Source organism: Choloepus didactylus, chromosome 11 (assembly GCF_015220235.1).
Source record: "Choloepus didactylus isolate mChoDid1 chromosome 11, mChoDid1.pri, whole genome shotgun sequence".
Lineage (NCBI taxonomy): Eukaryota > Metazoa > Chordata > Mammalia > Pilosa > Megalonychidae > Choloepus > Choloepus didactylus.
In genome coordinates this window covers 69,741,705-69,765,542 of record NC_051317.1, presented here as the reverse complement: position 1 = coordinate 69,765,542, position 23,838 = coordinate 69,741,705, and the positions used below count along the sequence as shown (strand labels likewise).

Below are 23,838 nucleotides of genomic sequence, written 5' to 3'. Positions count from 1 at the left end.
ACTAGCTTATAAAAGTCCTTTTGGTACTTAAGTAAAATAGACCTTCTTGAGTGAAGTGCCAAGATGAATTTTCATATACAGAATCCCAGGAAAATAATAAATTGTATCAGATGAACTTCATTATCTTACCAGGGTAGGTATTGTGAATTTTTTAAGGAAGGAGGGAGGACATTACAAATAATTGCTTAGATATGACTCTGTTTGAAACAGTTGAATTAAACACCAATTGACTTTCCTTTGGGTATCTTAGGAGGGGGAGGCTGAATAGTTCTAGAGCCTTCCCAAGGGTTAAGGCTCTGGAGTGGTGATAGGTACTTAGACTCAGACCCTCCCATTTTGACTGTACGTATTTGAACCCCAAATAAGACTTCAAAATAATTCTCAGCTTGAGGCTTTGAGGGTCAGTTTGCAATGAAATTTTCATGGGAGTTTAAGATAGTGTACTCTTGGGAGGGCTTCAGAGAAACTCACTTTGGGATCTGGAAATGAGAATATATATAATCCTGATTTTTAGCATAATGGTGGTGTTATGTGTGGCAGATTTTGGCATTTATACACCTGGCCAAGATGGTGTTTCTTGCAGGCAGTGCGGTGCTATTTTTGAAACAATCAAGTGGTAGAGTTCTGTTTTTCAATCAGAAAGTGAAGTGTTTTATTTTTAAAGTGCTGGAGGATGTGGTACTTTCAACCCAAGGGTGCTGGTTTCTTTTGCAATGGCATTAGTATATTTTCTGCACTTAAAGTAGATATGATTTATTGTTTCTGTGTAATCTCTTTTTTATTTATTGAATCATCTTGATGACTTGTCCATGACACATATCTGCAACATTACTGAAGAATAGGCTATAACAATGCATAAAATAACCAATAGTTTAACACTCTATTAATTTTATGTACTTCTGTGCTGATAAAGGGTGGCAACATTATGGGGTAGAGGAATGAAACTGGTTGAAGTCTTGGAGAGACTGGTACCTCTGGGTTTCAGTGCTTATCTGGCGCAGGAGTCATCTGGAGACTTTAAGTTTCTGAAAAAATAAGCTTAACAGATAAAACTTTTATAGAGTTTTAGATAGAGCCCTGGGTATTCTTTAGGGTTTTCAGGAATACTGTTGATTGGAGCTTGACATACTGTGGCAATTTGCAATATCTGACTGAAGCTTGCATAAGAATAATCTCCAGAATGATCTCTCGACTCTATTTGAAATCTCTTAGCCATTAAACTTTGTTTTGTTTTTTTTCTCTTCCCCTTTTTTGGTCAAGAAGGAATTGTCGATCCAGGACAGACTCATCCCTGGGAGTCATGTCCCACATTGCCAGGGAGACTTACACCCCTGGGAGTCAGGTCCCATGTAGGAGGAGGGAGGGTAGTGAGTTTATTTGCCGAGTTTGACTTAGAGAAGAGGCTACATCTAGGCAAGAAAAGAGGTTCTCTGGGGGTGACTCTTGGCATAATTATAAGTAAGCTTAGCTTCGCTATTACAGAAATAAGTTTCATAAAGGGAAGTTTCAAGATCGAAGCTTGGCTTATTAAATTGGGAGTCCCTAATGCTTAAAAGAATATCAGGAATTCCCCAGGTGGGGAAGTTTAATAGTTCCATATTTTTTCTCCAGTCCTTCAAGGGACTTTGCAAATACTTTTTTAACTTTCTTCCCAAAATACTCTGGAATGTATTGGGGTATTACAATAACCTGTATAGAATAACAAGATCTCATTCCCTATTCTAGTTTCCATACTGTTTATATAAACTGACCAGACATGTTAAATCAGATAGTTTGCTACAGAAAATATAAATTTTGGACAAAACAAACATCTCTTCTGTGGTCTCACACAGAAGTTACAGTTTTAAAATACAGACAATAGCCTCCTTTACCCCATATTCTGATTTACCTTATTCCTAACCAGAGCAGCTTCATTCTGATCTCCTTTTCAGCTTCTTTAGCAATTGCTGTATGGAGTAATGCTGACTTGCAGAGCTGCAGAATTCTAACTCTGGTCTCAGGTGTCACAAAGATACCCAAAGTTGCCAGGAACTACCAGGTTATACATAAAGAGCACAGCATCTCAGAATTTAGATATAACAATTAAAACTCTGGAGGAAATGTGACTGCTGTCAGAGCTTACAATCTAGGAACCTTTGCAATGAGCCTTATTGAACATTCTGTACTCTTTAATCATTGACTGCCCAAACTCTGCCCACTTTGTATCTCCTGATAACCTGTGCATTTGAATTCAGTTCTCAGAGTTTGCTCATTATTACAATATTTGTCCTTTCGTTTCTGGCTTATTTCACTTAACATAATGTCCTCAGGGTTCATTCACTTTGCAGCATGCCTCATAACTTCATTCCTTTGTGTAGCCGCACAATGTTCCATTGTATGTAGATACCATAGTTTGCCCTTCTGCTCATAAGTTGATGTACCCTTGGGCCTGAGAGGTTCTCTTTTGTCGTAGGGAAGATAAGATCCTTTAACAGAGCCTGAAAATATGATAAAGCTGCTGTCTCTTGTTGTGGAACCGACATTTCTGATCTATCACTACATTCTTAGTTGAGCTCAGACTCACCTTGGTCCCTTTCATATGGTGCTGTAGATAGCCACTCCCATTTGATTTTACCTGCACTATCCAACACGGTAAGTTCTAGCCACAGGTGGTTTTTAAAATTTAAATGAATTAAAATTAAATAAAATTAAAAATTCAGATCCTCAGTCATACTGGCCCATTTCAAGGCTCAGTAGCCACATGTGGCTAGTGCCTGTGTGTTGATCACCATAGATGTGGAATATTTCATTATTGCATAAAGTTTTATTGGATAGAACTGGATTAGACAAACCAAAATGAAATCTATTTATCATTCCAGTTTAGGAACATAAGCAAACCAAATCTTTAGCTGATAGGCTTATTGTAAGCCCCCCCCGCCTCCTCCTTTAGCCTTACTCCTGCAGGGCAACATGCTCAGAATAGAAGGCACCCACATCCTATAGCTTGAATTGTAAGAACTGTGCTCTCAGAAGCGGAAAATAATTTGGAATTGGGGATTGTGCTTAGATTGGGCATTTTCTGATATGAAAACCCTCTTTTGACTGTGTGATTTCTGTGCATTTCAGTCTATCGAGTACCCTGGACCTCCAGTCTCCCCACTCTTGATTCTTTGCTACGCTCTGTGCACCCACTGACTGCACTGGCCTCCATGATTCTATGCCCCTTCGCTTCCAACCTTGTCCTGCTAATTTTCACTGGTCCTGGTGTGGTGGGTGATTACAAGCTGGGTTCTGAAGTCTAGTATTTTAGGGGAATCTTCAGAGATCATTAAATTACCTGCATATTCTGCTGCCTGCTAAATATTGATAATAATAATAGCTACCATTAATCGAGTACTTATTATGTTTTAGTCCTTGCCTTATACTTCAAGTGCATTATTTCTTTTAATCCTCACAGTAGCCCTGTGAGGGAGAACTATAACTTCTCTTATTTTACAGATGAGGATTTTAAGGCCCAAAGAGGTTAAGTTACATACCTGATGTCACTCAGATAGGTGCAGCCAGGATACAACCACAGGAAGACCGATTCTAGGGTGTCTTCTCTTCTCTTTTTCATTATGTTATAAAACACTCCCAAATCATCACAAATGGGTGACTGTTTCAAACTCTTAAAAGATATCGAATCCCCTGAGGTAGCCCATTTCATTGCTAGTGATTAGAATCAAGCAGGTAGGGAGATTTTTGCCCAATTTTATTCCTCTGTCCCTGGCCTTCCTTGCCAATTATTCCAATTATAGACTTTTTAATCCTTTGCTATCCACCTTGGAGATGCTTTTGAGAAACTGTGATCCATAGCTCTATGGATTCATTCAGTTTTCTCTTGGACTTTTTTGTTCATTTATTCTGTAGCTTTTCACAAATTTCCCTAAATACGGCTATTGAATGTCTATTCTAATCCTATAGTATCTTAAGCAGTGTGAACTAGAACAATTGAAGACTTTTTTAGAGCTTTCAGTTCATGTGTAATTTTATAGATTGGGAAATGGAGGACTTTTCAGTAGCCAATTCTGAGTGAGAGCCTCTCTTCTGAAGCTTTATGCCAGCATATTAGTGTTACATAATGCCACATTTTTCAAACTTTCTCCCTCTTTATATCCTGTAACTTGAGTTTTAAGCAGGGTAGAACTATAAATATCTACAATATTAATGATGATTCCCTTAGACATCTTAAAATTTGCAGAGGGGTGGGCTTAGAAGTGGGTGGCAAAGGAGCATTGCAGTTCATAGTTTCTTCTTTAAATGGTGATTAATTTACAGTAAATGTATTATGTCAAGAAGTAAATCAGTATGCATATCTTGAATTAAAAGAGAAAGTTCAAATTTTCCCTTGGCATGAATGATTCCTATTTTCTCTAATAGGAAAAAATTACTCCTTTTTGGAAAAGTTTTTCCTTTCCATTGTGCTCTAAACAAACTGATGGGTTGTGGGAAATCGAAGAGGTGATAAATTGTGTGTTTTCCCCTTTAACAAAACCAGTATGACTATTATGAGTGTAATTCTTAAAACCTGCAGCCATTTGTGTTCTTCTCCACAAAGCTGTAACATAGCGAATGCTAGCTGTATCTTTCTTCCTCCTCTTATGGAATTGGGTAGCTACTTGGAAAAATAGTACAAGTGGGAACACACATTGGCACACATGCCAAAAAGATGTTTCTCTTTTTAGCCCAGACAGTATTATTTCTGGACCTCCCTCCCTTTGAGTGGGTGAACTCTTCCCTGATAAACTTCACAAGTTTAAGTGCAAAACAAGCCAGAGAAAGACTCTTGGGTGTTGTTACATGTATCTAATGAGGATCAGCCAGGACTCTTGAGCCTTCCAAAGGGAACTCATTTGGCTCCTTCTCAGGAGGGGTCTTGTTAACCCTCAGTTCCCTGTGAGCTTCTCTGCCTGTCTCCTGTGTGCACATCCCAACATCCTGGTTTCTCTGGGAAATGGCCTGTTTTCTTCATTTTTTTTTCAAGTGCTTATAATAGAAAACCTAGCGGATGGGGCAGGAGTGCTTCACTCAGGAGACTGTTGATGCTTTGTCTCCTGCAAGCAGCCTGGCATGCATGTGCTGTCAGAAAAGGTCCTCTGACTCAGCCACCCAGGGCTGCTGAGGCTCATTGTGACCAAAATAACCCAGCTGGTTTGCTTTTATTTGTGCTATGGTCGGTGTTTAAGACAGCAAAACTTTACACAAGGCCTGTACAACTACTTTAGCTACTTTCAGCTTTTAGTTAAGATAAGTATATTCATTATCATGAATTAAATAAAACTTTTTATTGCGTTTTTAGTAATATAAATAGCATATGAAAGAAATACTTATGTTACAGAATATTTGAGCACATAAATATTATATACACATGGCATATGTGGGTTATGAAGCATAATAATAAATTCAACACCTGTGAGCCGAACCTGTAAGGGGTTCCAGTTCCATCTACCTGCCTCCCTCCCCAGAGTAACCACTAACAGGGATATTGTGTTTATTGGTCATTTGCTTTAAAACAGCAGCAGCAATTCTGGGTCATAGCTATTGTCGTGGCCCAAGAGGGCCATGCCAGTCCAAAGGCCAAAGAAGACAACAAGCATTTTCTGATGCATGAACTTTTATTCAGGGCTTACTTGCAGGGTGAGAAGTGGTGGAGAGATCATGACGGCTCTTTCAGGCCGAGCAGGCATTGCATTTGCAGGGAAGACGACTTAGCAATGCAGAAAGGGCAGAAAGCCTTTTATAAGGGTTTAAGACAAAGGCCGTCCTGAGGGTGGGGGGAGCATAGATAGGAACAGGTTACTTTGACCTGGGGGGTGGTGCAGGTAAGACTAGAATAACACTTGAACGATTACATTTTACTCTTTTTGTGAGACTAAGAGCTTCTGGCTTCCTGCCTGCTGCATAAAGTTACATTTTAAGGTCAATTTACCCTTTTTCCTTTACTGGCTTAGAAAGACAATAGGTTAAACATTTAGCTGCCTAGGTCATGCAGACTGCTGTGCACCAAAGATCTGCAGGCCTGTTTTGCTCAGGCCACAGGTTGCTACAGCTATGAACATACAGAAAATTACTTTTGTTTTGTTTTGTTTTGTTTTTTTGAAATAAATTCAAAGTTATAGGAACAGTTGCAAAAACAATACTAACCCCATACACAGAATTCCGTCATACCCTGACCCCCCTCCCCCGATACCCCAATCCACCAACTTTAACATGCTGTCATATCGCTATTTCTTTCCCTCCCTATTGATCATCCATCATCTATTGCTCTGTCTTCTGAACATGTGAGGGCTAGCTGCACACACCCTGAACAAACACTATAATTCACATATACGCTTCCCATGAATAAGAACATTCTTTTATGCAATCCCATTAAGTGCAGCTAAGAAGTACAAGAGATTCAACAATGATACATAGCTTACATTCTATATTTCCTTTTACTTATGTCTCAACTGTGTCCCTTTAAGCCTCCTGTCCTCCATCCTCTAATCCCATCCAGGTTCATCCTTGGCATTCAGTTGTCATCTATTTAGACTGCCTTTTTTTTTTCAATTGTGGAAACATATGTACATCCTAAATCTTCCCATTCCACCCCCTCCCTAGCCTTCCATTAGTGGGATTAATCACATTTAGAATGTTGTAATGCTGTTTCCCACCATCCATTACTAGAAATTTCCCTTCACCTCAAACAGCAACCCTACACTAATTTCTTAATTCCCCATTGCCCCTTCCCCCATTTCTCTTAACCCATACTTTACTTTTCATCTCTATGGTTATATTCTCTGATAATTTCTTTGTGTTTATTGTGGGGCTTAAAATTCTCCTCTTAAATCCATAACAATCTTGTTCTTCTTTGGTACCACCTTCACTTAATAGGACACATAAACTATGTTCCTATACTCCTCCATCCCCCCACCGTTATATAGTTGTCTAAAATTACATATTTTACATTGAGCTAAAAACCACTGATTTGTCATTAGAGTTTGTGTATTTTATATCATGTAGGAAGTAAATAGTGGAGTTACAGTTAAAAATTATTGACATATTGTATTCCATTGTGGTTGGAGAATGTGCTTTGAGTATATTCAAATTTTTTTTTTTTTTAATTTCTTGAGGCTTGTTTTATGTCCCAGCTTATGGTCCCTTCTGGAGAAAGATCCATGATCACTAGAGAAAAATGAGTGTCCTGGTGATTCGGGATGTAAGGTATTATATATGTTGGTTAAAATTCTCTATATCTCTTTCTTCTTTCTTTGTTTCTCTGTTGGTAGGGCTCCCTTTAGAATCTGAAGTAGGGCAGGTCTTTTATTGACAAACTCTCTCAGCATTTGTCTGTCTGTGAAAAATTTAAGCTCTCCCTCAAATTTGAAGGAGAGTTTTGCTGGATGAAGTATTCTTGGTTGGAAATTTTTCTCTCTCAGAATTTTAAATATGTCATGCCACTGCCTTCTCACCTCCATGGTGGCCACTGAGTAGTCACAATTAGTCTTATGTTGTTTCCTTTGTATGTGGTGAATTGCTTTTCTCTTGCTGCTTTCAGAACTTGCTCCTTCTCTTCAGTATTTGAGAGATTATGTTCAGTATATGTCTGTTCATTTGGATTTGTTCTATTTGGAGTTCACTTGACATTTATGCTTTTTTATTGTGTTGTGTAGAAAGTTTGGGAAGTTTTCCCCAACATTTTCTTTGAATACTCTTTCTAGATCTTTACCCTTCTCTTCCCCTTCTGGGACACCTATGAGTCTTATATTTGGGTGTTTTATATTATCTTTCATATCCCTGAGGTCCACTTTGATTTTTTCAATTTTTTTCTCCATTCTTTCTTTTGTTCTTTCATTTTCTGTTCTGTGGTCCTCTAGGACACTGAGTCGTTGTTCAGCTTCCTCTAATCTTGTATTGTGAATATCCAGAGACTTTTTAATTTGGCCAACAGTTTCTTTTATTTCCATAAGATATTCTGTTTTTTATTTACTCTTACAATGTCTTCTTTATGCTCTTCTAGGGTCTTCTTTATGTCCCTTATATCCTGGGCCATGGTCTTCTTGATGTCCTTTAAATCCTTTGCCATGTTTTCATTCCTTGATTGTAGTTCTTTGATTAATTGTGCCAAGTACTGAGTCTCTTCTGATATCTTGATTTGTGTGTTTGGAGTTGGATTCTCCATATCATCTGGTTTTATCATATGTATTAAGATTTTCTGTTGTTTTTGGCCTCTTGGCATTTGCTTTGCTTGGTAGGGTTCTTTCAGGTTGTAAAAAAAAAGATACCAATGTAATTTTTCAGAAACACAGTTTGGTGGCGTACACTTTCTCTAACTAACCAGCAGATGGCGTCTGTGAGTCACCTATACCCCTCAAGTCAGTTCTCAACCTTGTCCCGGCGGTGTGTGGGGAAATGATTCTTGTGGGGTTCAGTTGGAGAACTCAGTTTGGGTGTGTTGCTGGAGCTGTCTGCCCTGAATGTGGGGCGTGTGTACGGGTGGCCAGGGAGGAAGGGCAGCTTTAATATTCAAATCCCCCAGGTTCCCAGAGATTCAAGGCCGCTGCAAGAATCTAAGCCTTCATTTCATTTCAGCCCCAGACCATCTCTTGCTGTCCCACAAACCACTGGACTTGGCGTAGCATCCCTGGGTTCTCCGAGCAGGTCCCCCCTCCCAGCGATCCTCCAGGAGCTCTGCCAAGGGAATGCCATGCTATGTCACAAGTGCGCGCCATCCCTCAAGGGAAGCCCGGGCCGCCGGGCCGTGCAGCAGCGCTCTCAGCGGATGCAAAGATGGACGAACGGGGCGTCTCAACCCCCCCTCCTCCCACAGTTCCTCCTTCCCAGCTCCAGGACAACTGGCGGGGCTCTGGGCTGTGGGCACGGCCCCGGGCAGGAGTTTATCCAACCCTCCGGGGAGCCAGCTGCGAGCCGCAGGGTTTCTTTCAGCTTCCGGCTCTCCCCTCTATCCCCCCAGCCCCGAGGGTATCTGCAGTGGGCTATCCTCCAGGCCAGACACCGAGAGGCCGGCCCAGCTCCCTCTTGCTATGTTTTACTGCATGGTTCCCACTGCGACAACTGCAGCGCTCTTGGGTTTTTCCCTTTTTTGTTTTTTTTTTTTTTAAAGAGCCAGTTGGTCTCCAAACACCAACCCCTGGCTTCTCCACAACGCCGCGCAGCTGCGGGTCTTCCAGCCAGCTTACTCACTCGTTTCAGAATGCAGACTCCTGGTTTCACCAAGTATACAGCCCCTGTGATACTAGCAGACGTCATCCAGCTGGTGCACTGCTGTAACTGGTATTCTGGGTCATCTTCTGGTTTTTATCTAGTGTTTTTCATGGAGGTGTTTTTTTGCCCCGTCTTACCTAGCCTCCATCTTAGTTTCTCCAGAAAATTACTTTTTTAAAGTGATATCCTAAGAATTTTTGTTACAAGAACCAAGCTTTGGGAACTGTTAATTTACATTCTTACCAGTCCCTGCCATGAGCCATCTCTCCTTAAGAGATCAGATAGAGATATGATTAGGTATATATCTGTTGTCCTTGCTGGCAGTTGTGTCGGGGTGGTAGTGAGGAATGGTCAAGAATGTTTGAGTTGCACTGTCAGTGACATTAAACATTTTTATTTTTAATGTTATTGTGGGGAATGTTTGAACATATGCAACAGTAAACAATATTATAAACTACCCTTCCATGTCCATTACCCACCTCCAAAGGCTATCAACCCACTGGCACTCTGCCCTATATACATCTCTATCTTCTTCTCTGTCCTCCCATATTATTTTGAAGGAAACCTCAGATATATCTCAATGACATTTTGAGGAAAGTTTACTGAAGCTCAGAAGTTCACAAGCTCAATGAACTAATATTTATTGAGCTCCTAGTGTGTTAGGCACTTTTCTTGGTTCCTGAGATACAGCAGAGAAGAAAACAGAGAAAAATCCCTGCCCTTATGGGGCTTAATTCTGATGGTAAGATAGACAATAGACACAATAATAAATAAAATATATTAGTTTTGATAAATGCTAAGGAAAAGAAACAAAGCAGAAGAGGGACATGAAATGTCAGGGGAAGAAACTGAAGTTTTAGATAGATAATATGGCCAGAAAAAGGCCTTACTGAGATGACTTGAGTACAGACCTCCAGAATTGAGGAAGCTACTATGCAGCTCTCTGGAGGTGGGGGAAGGAGGGGACAGAACAGTCTGAGCAAAAAGGAGTAGCAAGCACCAGAGGCCTAAGACCAGAGTCTTCATGGTGAGTTTCAAGAACAGGGTGAATACTCTGTGTTTCTTAGTGCAAGGTCATAGGCTGGGAAGCCTTACCTGAGGGTAACTTCTTGAGAGTAATGGCAATATCTTCTTCAGGGGCTACTGTGAAAGGGTATATTGTGTAATAGTTCCCAAGAGATGATTAGGCCTAATCTGACTTTAAAACTCTTAGGTAAGTAGAAAATGTGGTTTTGAAGTTGGAGCCTCCTGGCTTCTGGACTTCTGGCCCGGGTTGGAGAACTTGTGTTGATGATTCCTTGTGAAGTTAGCCGAGGTGATTAAACTGGTTGTCATTTGCTTTATAATTGAAGGTGGGAACAAAGTGGATTTTAAACAGATGACTTAATCACTTCAATGGATCCTGTGAACATTTAATCTCCTCCATGTGGCCCAGTGCTTTGAGGATTTTATATATCTTGCTCCTGCTTTAGAAAAAATGAACATGCCTAAAGGATAAACATAATTCCTTTCCTCTTAAGTTTCTTTTATTTATTTTTTTGTTTTTTGGATTTGGTGTGTTTATTTATTGAGTCTCCCTCCAAAAGTGCTTGCAAGTTTGACAAAACTGTTACACATTTATCAGAAACCAGCTATGGAACTCAACTAATGTCATGTCTTGAGTAACTACAATGAGTTATACTCAATCAAAAGAAAACAGGTTACCCAAGCATAGCCAGTGCTAATGGAAAAAGATTGCTTTATAGAAACACCTGTTACATGGGAGGAACAGTAAATGAGGACAACTCAGATGAAAGGTCATCTGTGATATGGTGAATTCCTGTGGCCGTGAGCTCTCTGGATCAGCACGCGAGGAAACCGACTGGCTTTATGCAGCAACATTTGCTTGAACCTCTGCAACCCAGCATGTACACTGTCCTGGAGGAGGGCCAGGCCTGGGTGTGGCCATAAAACACAGTAGGCAGTACCTTGGGCTCAGGTGGCTTGAAGTCTGCAGGAGTTGGGGAGAGGCAGTGGATATGTGCCTAGCCTATTCCAGCCAGAACGAGAGGAGACTGCCAGGCTACCTTCTGCCACACTGCACAGGGCCCAGGAAGACCCATGAGGGGCCCTGGATGGAACAGAAGACCCTCCTGTCTTGTGTTTGATGCTGGTTAGCAGGATGCTTGTTGTTCTTTAGGATCCCTTACTGTCTTAACTGCCTCTGAAGTTTAAGTTGGAGGAAGGAGACATTCCTCTATGTCTCCTTAGATCAGTGTTTATCAGGCTGAATCATAACCCATCAGTGGCTCACAAAATTAATGTTTATGGGTCACACCAGCATTGTGTTATGACGTAGAATAGAAAACATTAGGATGTAGAACAGGTAGGAAGAGAAAGTATTATCTCTTGAAACTTTTCAGTTCTATATGTGTTTGAGCATGAATCAGATCATGCTTGTCAGTGTCCAACAAGCTTAGAAACACTGGAGCTGTCGCAGTATCCAGGCTGCTTCCTCAGTTTTTCTAAAAATATGTGACTAGTATTCCTTCTGGAAGTCAGCATAACAAGCTTACCATGCATTCTGTGGCATTTTCTCAGTGACCTAGAGATTTTTAACTCCTTAAAATAAAGAAGCAGGTGAAAATACCAGGACTGCCCCTGTCAATATCTTATCAAACTGAGACTGAAAACACGTACAGGTTCCCATTCACAAATGAGGAATTGCCTCGATCCTGATACCATCCTGAAACAGATGCTGAAAGGAAGCGGTGTTTGCGTTTTTGGAGGCAGAGACGATATCTCTGGGGCCCTGTCACTGTGCATGTATGTTCATCGGGGGGGCCTGCCCAGGAAGCTGAGGGAGCAACATATGGTAGCTCCTCAGTGGGGTCTGCTGCTGGACTCGATAAGTGGAATCGTTTGCCAGAAGTCAGCACCCCAGGATGGTTTCCTGGCTCAGAAAATGTCCTCTTGTAGCTCTGCCCATTGGACCTCCTTGGTGCCACTTGCAGGTGTCCCATTCAAAATGTCCTGCATGTGCTGCACAATCGGTTGATCACAACCCTATTGTCAACCGCTCGGGGGATTATCATATCGCATACTTCTTGTGGCAGGCAGAACTCCTCAAAGTCTGGTTTGACAAAGGTGGGTACTGTGTAGAATCTGCTCCAGGTCCCTCCCACAGTGGACATCCCAGAGAAATCTTCGTGACAGCCTGACATCAGAATCGGTGTCCACAAAGAGGGCAGGTGAAACATGTCCTCGATCTCCTGGTTTGTAGAACACCAAAATACCCTCAGACAGAACCACATCTGCAAGATAGACCACCGTCATCTCTAATAGGCTGTGAAGCAGAGACAAGGAAATGGGCCCTTGAGTGGGGTCACACAGTCATAGGTTGGAACCTCAACAGTTTTGCCCTCCACAATGTTTTTCGGAGTCCTGTGCATCAAATCATTATCAAAAGCATCTGGGTAGTTGAAATTGTACTGTCCTTTCAAGCCTTGGCCTTCTGCTCTGCCATCAGGACCTTACAGAACCTGTTTTGCTTAGGATGACCAACTTCCACTGCCAGTGGTCAGCTTTCATTCTGCCCCATCCACTCCATGATCTTCTCACACACAGTTGACTTCCCGCACGTGGTGCCAGCCGCTTACCCCCAATCAGGAAGGGCCCGCTGGTGAGGCTGGCTGCCTCTGGCACAGTGCCCTCACAGTCGCTGCATCAGCTGAAGCCATCCCCGGCCTGGCTTTCCGCATGGAGCTCCTCGATCCCACCCCTTCCCCAAATCGTGGCCGGACCCACCTCTGTGCCCTTCTTTTATTCTTAATCTTTAGATTGCTAATGCCTTATGATATACAGTTACAAGATCAGTGAATTCATAATTTTTTCAAGATATAGTCAAAAAGAAAAAAAACAGGCATCAATAGGACAGAATTAAAGCTCTCCCCACATTCTAACCATATTGAGAAACTTCATTAGGCAGATTAATTTTAAGCATGGCATGCATACACAGGCATTACTTCCTCTCGTGCCTGTATGAAATTCATTCACTCAGAAGAAATATTTAATTGAACATCTGGAGACCTGATATTATGAGGGCTTGGCTGAAATGTCAAATTTGACCTTCACTGTCCCCTTCATTGCATTTTAGTATTTACCTGGTAAAGTTATCTACTTTACTTAGTTAGCTAGAAGAATGAGGGCAGCTAGAAACAGTTTAATCCAGTCCTCTCTGATCTACCCACATGGGCCATTTGAGTAGTAAACATGCAACTCAAGTTCTTAAAAGAACTCTTTGACACATACCCAAAGAGGGAGCAATCTCCTCTCACTGACTCCCCATGAACCTGGGAACCTTGATCCTATGGCAGAACACAGTCCCCTTCCCGAGTGTTAACTTTTGGAATGGAGGTGATGAATGATGTTAATTGTTCCTTCACTGGAGCCAGTCATATGATGATCAGACCTTAGTATCAGCTATATGGAGAGGATGTTCCTGAGGCTGTTCATGTGTGTGGCTCTTACTGTATTCTAGTCATCGGATGTGGAGCCCTCGCTGGTTCCTCTCCCTCACGTTTTGCTAATCTGAAATGGGGTCTCATTTCCAGTTGACCTCATTTATTCTTGAGAGGGACCCATCAGAAAAGGAGACTGATTATTATTCCCTCAACTGCATTATCTTGATAGAGAGACAAAATTGAGTGGCATTAGCAATTAAAATATTCTTGTAGACGTGCTTGCTGATCGTTTCATGATTGCAACTTTTGTTTCTTATTTATCTCTTGAAGTTCATATACAAATGCTTGTCTTCCTTTCCTCATCTCAGAAGGCAAGGTAAGCATGACTCAGGTGGTACGCTTGATCCTTCTCTTACCCCAACATGCCCAAACGTGGCAGAAGGCAGGCTAAACGGGCCCAGGAAAGCAGGGGACTCAGTGTGCTCATCATTGACCATTTGCCTCCTCACCTACCCATCCCTTCCCCTTTGCCCCTGCCCTGTCACTGAATGTACACAGTCTCCATCCATTCTATCCTGTGTGATTTGGTCTCCTTTGGATTCTGGTTGTGTTCAGCCAATAGGAGGCAGTGGCAGGAACTGGAGGAGGGGGGAAGTTTGGATCTGCTCTATTCCCTTCCTACTTTCCTGTGCCATCTCTGGAAGGGCAGTGTTCTCCAAGTCAGATGGCCCCTCCTCTCCGGTTCTGGTTTCCACTGGGTTCTATTCCTCTCCTCTCTCCCTTCAGTCCTTCAGCTCCCTGCTATGATAGTCTCTGGATACCTTACCATCTCTCCTTCGTTCCCTAACCCTGATCACTTCTTTGTAAATAGTCCCTTCATTTCAAGTCTCCTTCCTGGAAGCATTTGAGTTGGATTGTTTCCTGCAGGAACCTTGACTGATAGAAGTGGGGATAATGGGGGACCAGAAATCTGCCGGGAGTGACAGTAATGATGAGCTCATTGCAGATTAGTTCTCCTTGCTCAGTCTTTGTTATGGAACTGGTGATAGAGAAAACTAGCTGTACCTTCAGCAGCACACATAAAATGCCTGTGGGAAGGTCTTCCTGTTTTTGAAAAGCATCAGTCAGTGCTATATCTGTGGCATATTCTGCATGTCTAGGTCCAAAGCAGATAGTTATCACTGAAAAGATATTTGGGAGTTCAAGAGGTCCATGAGTCTATCTCCTCAGACTTTAAGTGGTCTGAGGCCAAATGGGATAAGTTTCTTGCCCAAGATCGTATTTCATATGCATTAGGAGACTAGAATCTCTTGATTTTCCAACTCCAGGAGTGAAGAGGCTGTCTGCTTTTTGTACTATTGTATCCCTACACCTGCTGTATAATATTAATGGTTAACGTTAATGAACGCTTACTTTGTGCCAGGTATTATTTGTCCGGTTTGACATTTAATCGTTCCTACCCCCCCCCCAAAAAAAAAACAACAACACACACACACACACACAAAACACAACCCAGCATGTATGAGGCAGATGCTGTTTAGATAAGGAAACTGATGCATCAGTGGGTGGGAGCACTAGGATTTAGTGCAGGGGTCTAGTCTTCAGAATGCATGTTCTTAACCACTGCTCTGTGCTTAGATATTTGTTGAACCAATTAAATTGGGCCTTAATTTTTTCTAGTGTCGTGCTCCTTTATTGCTTTATTGTGTATTAATTTAATGCATGTACAATCAAAAAAATCTTCCTTTTAGAATAGTTGTTCTCAGACTTTAGCCTGCATCACAGTCACTTGAAGGCCTTGTTTAAAACATGAAGATTACTGGGCCTACACTCAAGGTTGCTGATTCAGTAGCTCTGGAGCCTGAAAATTTGCATTTTTGCCAAGCCAAGGATGCTGATGCTGCTGGCATGGGGGGACAGTGCTTGAGAACCACTGTTTTAGATTATTCTCCATGGAAAACCATTCAGTTTTCATACATAAGGAATGAAGAATTGTGATAGTGGTAATTAGTTATCTTTGTAATCAGTAATCTTTTTCCTTTCCTTTTTTTTTTTTTTTTTTTTTTTTATCATACTCTTTTCCAGGACAACTTAAAATTTTTTTTATGGCTATCAGAACACTTATTATTTGTCTTTATAGGTTTAAGGGTATACTGAACTAAGGAGAATTTAAAACAATTCGGCTTAATTCTATAAATAATGCATTCTGAAACTACATATATATATTTCTTCCTTATGTTCTCCTTTGTTACACTAAACACTAACATGGGGTACAGTGTATTGGCTCTGAGATGAATCACCATCACATGGTATTTGTGTAGACTGGCATGCATTATACTCAGCATATATTGCTACCCTGTAGTCAAAGTAAGTATATTACCAAATATCTTTACATAAGGAAAATGTAGATCTTAGGAGAAAAAAATGATAAAAAGAATCAGAATCACATGGTTTGAAGTTTAACATTTTAAAATAAGTCATTGCCCATAAAACTACTTTTTAATGGGGCAGAGGCAGCAGTGATTGTCAAATTCTGTTTGGGAACAGTATCTCAATACCCTAGGATATACTGATAATACATACTATAAATAAAATGCTCTAATGGTTAGACATGTTTCAGAGTCATTGTATTATGTCTGGGTTTTAGACATTCTCAGAACATAGGAACATATTAAATGCTGTGAGAAAATTCAAACTCATTTGACCATAGAATTTTATACAACTTAACTATGTTTAAATTACTTACAACGTTAGGGTCCAGTGGGTAGATGTTTTGGGAACCTGTAAAGCAAAGGGTATTATTTTTAGACCTATTAAATTATATAATATCTAATTTAATTTCTTTTCCTTGTAGATTTTCAATTATAAGATTTTATCATGCTTTTGGATTTCACTTTTTAATTGATTATTAAGGCCCCTTGAAAGAGATATCTGTACATTTTTTGTGCTACAGATTTAGCCAGTTGTAGATAAGATAATAATATCCTAACACAACTAAATTAAATAAACTTATTGATTCTGTTTGTTCTAAGTACTGAAGTATAGAAACACAATTCATTTTCTTGAATTTTCATGAAATGCTACATCAGTTTGAAAATATTTTGGTGCTAATGAAAATGTATTTAATGAAGACATATTGTAGTTGAATATTTTGGCAATATATCCCCCTCTTATATTAATCTTTGCTGCTTCTACTGAGGAAGTGGTAAATATAAAAATGTGGCCTTGGTGAATGCCCAGTGTTAACTTCTTGCTTTTTTTTTTTTTTTTTTTTTGCATACTCTCCTAGATTACTAGATACAGTTCTCAGCCTAATGAACATTTGCATCCAGAAGACTAGCAGAATAGAAATGCAGTTTATTGATGATAAAAATTTAAATGAAGTGCTAATCCTGACATTTTATTTCTTGGTGCTTGGTAACAATGCAGCAACTACGTGAGAGAGTTCCATTATCTTAGGTACAATGGACCTCATTGCCTTGTGGGGTGTGCCATTATCCTTACAAAATTTTGGTGCTGTTTCCTATTGTTAGAGTGCAGAGATCCTAAAAGAAAGTCACTTTAATAATATATCCCCCCTTTCTTGATGGATTGGTGAATTGTATTCTAGCTATTTTTGGCTTTTTAACTTTGAATCTATTTATAATTTTTGAGGCTTCACAAATTTGTTTTATCAATCTGAATGATATAAACTTAGGTTTTTAAATTTCATTATAAATGTGCATGTCATAAGTGATGCTTCATTAGTTGTTAGTGATCATCTTTTATCCCTGACCACCTAGGGAGGAGAGAAAAAATATCTGGGAGGAACTTTTTGCCTCATGAAAATGAGTCAGGATATTTTTCTTATCCTTCTATAATAGAAAATATTCTGAGTTTTAGTACCTACTTCAGGAAAAGAAAACCCATTGAAACAGTGTGGTTTGTTTTAAATGGCAGGCTTATTCATTTTAAATAAAACAAATACAGTGTTTGTTTTATATATGATTTGTTCACAGTTACTATTTATAACAAGGGTTGTAGAACTGCAGCCCTGGCTGTTTTTGTACAGCTGAAGAATAAAGAATAGTTTTTACAGCTTTAAAGAGCTGTTAAAAAAAAGAGAGAGAGACAAAGAATATGTGACAGAGTCAGTATGTGGCCCTCAAAGTATCAGATGCTGTCTGGTCCTTTACAGAAAAAGTTTGCAGACCCATGTAGTCTGGATATATTAAATATATTAAATGTCACTCAGTATTCTTAACTGACTGATAAAGTTAAGTAGAACTGAAATAAAATAATGACAACTGGTTGGAAGAGTATCAATGAAAAATTAAATAGAATAATATGAATTTGTATAGAAGTAGTGAAAGGACTGTGCAATTCGCCAGGCCTACTTTTGGGGCAAGCATGAAGACAGGAAGATTATGTACGCAACATGTTTATCCAGCCCCAATTTCAGTTGTATGCAGTTGTTACAATTTCTTTAAAGATCTGAATGCCTTTGCAATTAAATCTAACTTGAATATGATGTAACTGTGCATTTTATTGGAAGCATCTTGCCTTTTCTTGCCTTTGGCTTATCTCCTACTTGAGAGCCAGTTTCTTGTGCATGGAAATACACAGCAAGGGCAGATATCTACACCCTGGGACAATGAACTGGGGACCAACCAGTGCCTGGCCTGTGGCTGCAGCTCCAGCTGTCTGTCTGGCAGAGTTTCCAGGAGCTAGAGAAGTAGTCCTGGGTCAGAGTCATGGTGTGCCCTTGGCCTCTGGAGGGACCCTGCAGCCTCGGGGGTTTAGCACCTCAGAATATCTACCCTCTACATCCTGTAAAGAGGGAGGACAATGGGGATGGGGATACCTTGAGGGTGTTGAGGCTGATTTTCCCAGCTTTCAGAACTGTGCCTTCCGGTTCTTTATTTTCTTTTTAGTCAGAAACACGACATTTGTAAGATTTATCTGGCTGTTTCTTATTTGTTGATGAGGTTAACTGGGGCAGCCATGTGCTTCCTGTCATGCACCAGTCCTCTTAAGTGGTAGAAAAAGCTGGAACAGAAGAAGTTTGAATAGAAAAAGCTAGAACTACCTAAATGCATTCTAGTAATGAGAGACAAATGCCAGTTTTTTTAAAAAGCTAGATTCACTTAGCTCCTTTTTCTTCTAAACAAAAGCTCAGAAAAATCCGTGTAGTATATGTGTTTTATAATACTTATATAATGCTTTATGTTTTTCAAAGCACTTTCACATATTTATTTCATTTGTTCCTCTTACTAACTTGTTGAGGCAGGAGGGAAAAGCAATTTTATTACGTATTACAAATGAGAAGGGTAAGTTTCTTGGAATGGGTCACCTGCAAGTTGAATGGTTTAATGAAAAGGACCCTGAGAAGACATGCTTTAAGAATGGTGCTTGGGCTCCAGTAGTGGAGGGTGTAGATGGGGAGGAGTGATGAAACTGAGATACATAGTATTTTGGAAGTAGAATTGATCAGATTTGCTGATACCTTGGTTATGGATTACAGGGTGAAGGGAAGAAAGAAATTAAAATGACTCCTACACCTGGCTTGATTCATGGTGTTACTCACTGAGATGGGGAAATCCAAGAGGAACAGATTTTATGGCCGTGGGGTGGGTGGTTAGGGTGAGTATTGGGGAGGGGAATCAAGAGTCTTGCTAGAATTGGTTTGCTTTTTAGGCATCCGAGTGGTGATGTTGCACTTGCAGGTGGATCCGTAAGCCTGTGCTCAAAGGAAAGGTCTGAAGGAATTATAAAACTGGAAATCATCAACACATATGCTGGGTTAGAGTCATGGAATGGAAAAGATCACTGAGGTAAAAAGTCCCAGGGCTGAGCACAGAGGTTCATTACATTTTCTTTGCCTTTTTTGGTGGACAATATCTGAGAGTAAGAACTGTATCTTTGCTTTTCATTGCCTTTGTGACCTTGGACTAATATACTTAGAACCCTGGCTTCTTTGGAGCATTTTCTGCCTATTTGCCAATTTTACTGGTCTATTGTGAGCATCAGTGGGATAGGACATTTGAATGTGTTTTCTGAAGCTGTTGAGCTCCATGTTCTCATCCCCATCCCTCCTGCTGCTTTTGTTAATAAACCTCAGATGACTGCTGCTGTTCTCACTGATCCAGAGAAAATGGCTGTAGAACTGTAGAACAGCAGCTGGTAAAGCTCACCACCATATATATCCTTTTTGTTTTCTAAAGTTCTTGAGACCCAAGAGAATGAAAATTCCATAATGCCCCCAACTTCTAAAATCTTAGTGTGTGATCAAAAAACTTAAATTGTTTTACAAAGTATTGTTAGCTATAATCTTCAGGGGAGTGAACTAATATTTAAAGCCCATCAAAATCAGCCTATATGTGCTGATCCCTCACATCAAACACAAATTATAATGACCTGTGAGAGGAGCATCATGGATGCCGTGAAGAAAAGAAGATTCTTGTAAATCTGTCTTTTCATTAGCTTAAGGTACACACACTCAAAACTTGATGACCACTCTCTGCCTTCATATTTTTAAACGGAAAATCATTAATCAGTGATCTATTTCTTTTTTCATACTTTGTCTCAAAAGATTCAGATATTCTAGTTTGGGATGAAATTTAAACTTTGTTTCCTGATAAAGCTTTCTCTTATTAAATATCTGTCTTAACTTTTTTTTGAGTGAAAATAACACTTGTTATCCTACTGGGGGCAAGAGAAACAAAATGAACAAAAGCGGGCTTCAGATAATCATTGAAGAATTATGGGCAGGCGACCACCGTCATATGTCAGAAATGCTAAATGTTCAAAATAATATTTTCCATATTTCCTTAATAGTGTAACACACTATTAATATAAATTAGTCTGCAGGTGTGTTTTCTCTGTTTTCTTTTGAAAGTTTTGCTGTGTTGAATTTCTATAGAATCATGAAAAAGTATTTTTTTTTATTTTTAAAGAAGAAATTGTTTGAAGCAGATGGTTAATTTGGAGGAAATAATGAAAGACTACAAATCAAGAATACCTTAACTGTTAGAAAATAAAGGTTTCCTGCTCTTTGGTAAATTCTGAGAAGAAACCAAGACCAATCACAGATCACGCATATAGATTACATTCTCTCTGATGCACCTTTTGAAATTTAACACTAATTGTTTCTGCATAGAGTAACTAGTCTAAATCCAAATCCCATGTGAGGAGGGAGTTGGACAGGTATTTGAAGACTTCTGGTTCCTTTTCTGTGCCTTCCATGGAAGGGAGCTAGGTCATTCATTTTAGAAGCTATTTTAGCTTCCTTAATAATTGGGGAAAAGAATGCAAGCTTTGCCTTGTGTTGTGAGATAGTTCTTGTCAGTTTATAATTTCATTTTAAATTTTAGGAAGGCTTTGCTAGCACAGACAAAACTCAGGGAAGAAAAGTCCATCATTATCAAACTCAGATGAATACAGGTTGACTATAAAAAGTGACAGGATTAAGGCTGCAGAGTTTGAAAGTTTCAGTATAATTCCAATTTGAGGAATTTACAAAGCTCATTCATTTGGAGAATTGGTTTCTCAAAAGTGGAATTAGAGGGGGAACCTAAAATGGTGGCTAGGTGAGACAGGGCAAAAAACACCTCTGTGGAGGCGGGGGCAAGATGGCGGCATAGAGAGGAGTGGAAGCTAAGTAGTCCCCCTGGAACAACTACAAAAAACCAGAAACAACTAGTAAATAATCCAGAATAACTGCGGGGGGACAAACGAGACCATCCATTCATCATACACCAACCTGAACTGGGAGGAATGCCTGAGAACACAGCATAAAATCTGTAAGTAAAACCTGCGGAACCAGGTCGTGAGACCCCCTCCCCCATAGCCCGAGCTGCAGAGCCGCGTGGTGCCACAGAGAATCTCTCTCCCAGCAAGTGAATACAGCTCAGCTGAGCTCCAACTGGGGTTTTAAGTAGCAAGTGTGAACTGCTCACTACAGGTACGCAGCCCCAAAAAACAGACAGAGGCTTTGGGTGATGACTGACCTGGGAGAGCCGGAGGGTTGCCTTGGTCTGTGTCTGAAGGGGACTATCTGTTTCTTTTTCGGCTCAGTGGAGAAAGCCCCAGCCATTTTCAGTTTCCAGGGCTGTGACTCTGAGAAGGCTGGAGACACCACAAGCAGAGAGCGAGACCATTGAAATGCTAATGAGCTCCACCTGGGGGGTCTGTCTTCTCTAGGAGGAAAGGGGTGGGGCCCTTTCCATTCAGAACCAGACCCCAGAGCCTGGGGGAACATGGCCATACATCCTCACACCAGTCAAGAATTATACCCTAACAGGCGTCACCTGCTGGGCAGAAAAGCACAGTGACCCGAGGCATCAAAGGGTGGAGCAATTTTCTAAGACACACCCGCAGGGAAACCAGATACTGAATATTTCTTTCCCTCTGGGAAAACCTGATTTGGATAACCAAGGAAACCATGCCTAGACAACAGAAAATTACAACCTACACTAAGAAAAGCAAAGTTATGGCCCAGTCAAAGGAACAAATGTACACTTCAACAGAGATACAGGAATTTAAACAACTAATGCTAAATCAATTCAAAAAGTTTAGAGAAGATATTGCAAAAGAGATAGAGGCTGTAAAGGAAGCACTGGACATGTATATGGCAGAAATCAAAAGTTCAAAAAACCTACTAGTAGAATCTATGGAAATGAAAGGCACAACACAAGAGATGAAAGACACAATGGAAACATACAACAGCAGATCTCAAGAGGCAGAAGAAAACACTCAGGAACTGGAGAACAAAATACCTGAAAGCCTACACGCAAAGGAGCAGATGGAGAAAAGAATGAAAAAATATAAGCAACGTCTCCGGGAAATCAAGGATGAAACAAAGTACAATAATGTACGTATCATTGGTGTCCCAGAAGGAGAAGAGAAGAGAAAGGGGGCAGAAGCAATAATAGAGGAAATAATTAATGAAAATTTCCCATCTCTTATGAAAGACATAAAATTACAGATCCAAGAAGTGCAGCGTACTCCAAACAGAAGAGATCTGAATAGGCCTACGCCAAGACACTTAATAATCAGATTATCAAATGTCAAAGGCAAAGAGAGAATCCTGAAAGCAGCAAGAGAAAAGCAATCCATTACATACAAAGGAAGCTTAATAAGACTTTGTGCAGATCTCTCAGCAGAAACCATGGAGGCAAGAAGGAAGTGGTGTGATATATTTAAGATACTGAAAGAGAAAAACCACCAACCAAGAATCCTGTATCCAGCAAAGCTGTCCTTCAAATATGAGGGAGAGCTCAAAATATTTTCTGACAAACAGACAATGAGAGACTTTGTGAACAAGACACCTGTCCTACAGGAAATACTAAAGGGAACACTACAGGGTAATAGAAGACAGGAGTGCGTGGTTTGGAACACAATTTTGGGAGATGGTAGCACAACAATGTAAGTACACTGAACAAAGGTAACTATGAATACGGTTGAGAGAGGAAGATGGGGAGCATGTGAGACACCACAAAAAAGGAGGAAAGATAACGACTGGGACTGTGTAACTTGGTGAAATCTAGAGTATTCAACAATTGTGATAAAATGTACAAATATGTTCTTTTACGAGGGAGAAGAAGCAAATGTCAACCTTGCAAGGTGTTAAAAATGGGGAGGCATTGGGGGAGGGATCTAATCAGCATAAACTAAAGACTGTAACTAATAGAATCATTGTATTATGCTTCCTTTAATGTAACAAAGGTGATATACCAAGGTAAATGCAGATAAGAGTGGAGGATAGGGGAGGCATGTTAGACACTTGACATTGGTGGTATTGTCTGATTCTTTATTCTACTTTGATTTAAGGTTATTTTTCCTTTTGCTGCTTCCTAGCTGTCATTTTTTTTTTCCTCTTTCTTTTGCCTCTCTACCTTCTTTGACTCCCCCTCCTGCCTTGTGGAAGAAATGTAGATGCTCTTGCTTAGTATGAGCAGAATGTTCAATTAGGATGAACTTAAATGTTTGGAAATGAACAGGAGTGTTGGTAGCAAGATGTGAGAATAACTAACAGTGCCGAATGGTGTGTGAATGAGGTGGAAAGGGGAAGCTCAGAGTCATATATGTCACCAAAGGGAAGTTGGAGTTCACAAGATGGAAATGTATAAAACTGAATCCTATGGTGGGCAATGTCCATGATCAACTGTACAAATACTAGAAATCACTTCATGAA

The 23,838-nt window shown here is 40.2% G+C and overlaps 1 protein-coding gene and 1 pseudogene across 1 annotated transcript in view; one reads left to right on the top strand and one right to left on the bottom strand.

Annotated features, from left to right (window-relative positions):
- Window positions 1–23,838, top strand: part of OXCT1 (3-oxoacid CoA-transferase 1) — a 176,244-nt gene that overhangs the window by 26,326 nt on the left and 126,080 nt on the right.
- Window positions 12,085–14,161, bottom strand: LOC119506518 (annotated as a pseudogene).